Below are 794 nucleotides of genomic sequence, written 5' to 3'. Positions count from 1 at the left end.
AGTCACTCACTCACACTCATTCTCTCTCTCACTCACTCACACTCTCACACTCATTCACTCTCACACTCTCACTCTCACACTCTCACTCTCACTCTCACACACACTCTCACACTCACACACACTCACACTGACTCAGACACACTCTCAGACACTCATACACACACACACTCACACACTCTCACACACCCTCTCACTCTCACACTCTCACACTCTCACTCTCACTCTCACACACACTCTCACACTCACACACTCTCACACTCTCACACACTCTCACACTCTCACACACTCTCACACTCTCACACACTCTCACACTCTCACACACTCTCACACTCTCACACACTCTCACACTCTCACACACTCTCACACTCTCACACACTCTCACACTCTCACACACTCTCACACTCTCACACACTCTCACACTCTCACACACTCTCACACTCTCACACACTCTCACACTCTCACACACTCTCACACTCTCACACACTCTCACACTCACACACTCTCACACTCTCACACACTCTCACGCTCACACTCTCACACTCTCTCACGCTCTCACGCTCTCACGCTCACACGCTCACACGCTCACTCACACACACTCTCACACTCTCACACACTCTCACACACACTCACACTCTCACGCTCACACGCTCACTCTCTCACGCTCTCACGCTCTCACGCTCACACTCACTCTCACTCACACACACTCTCACACTCTCACGCTCACACGCTCACACTCTCACTCACACACACTCTCACTCACACACACTCTCACTCACACACACTCACACACACAC

General features: G+C 51.4%; 1 pseudogene; it reads right to left on the bottom strand.

Moving 5' to 3' along the window:
• The window catches only part of LOC107677939 (isoleucine--tRNA ligase, cytoplasmic-like), a 75890-nt pseudogene that overhangs the window by 65355 nt on the left and 9741 nt on the right, over positions 1-794 (bottom strand).

This window comes from Sinocyclocheilus anshuiensis, unplaced genomic scaffold (genome assembly GCF_001515605.1).
Source record: "Sinocyclocheilus anshuiensis isolate Anshui unplaced genomic scaffold, SAMN03320099.WGS_v1.1 scaffold1254, whole genome shotgun sequence".
NCBI lineage: Eukaryota > Metazoa > Chordata > Actinopteri > Cypriniformes > Cyprinidae > Sinocyclocheilus > Sinocyclocheilus anshuiensis.
This window is presented reverse-complemented; position numbering and strand designations above follow the sequence as displayed.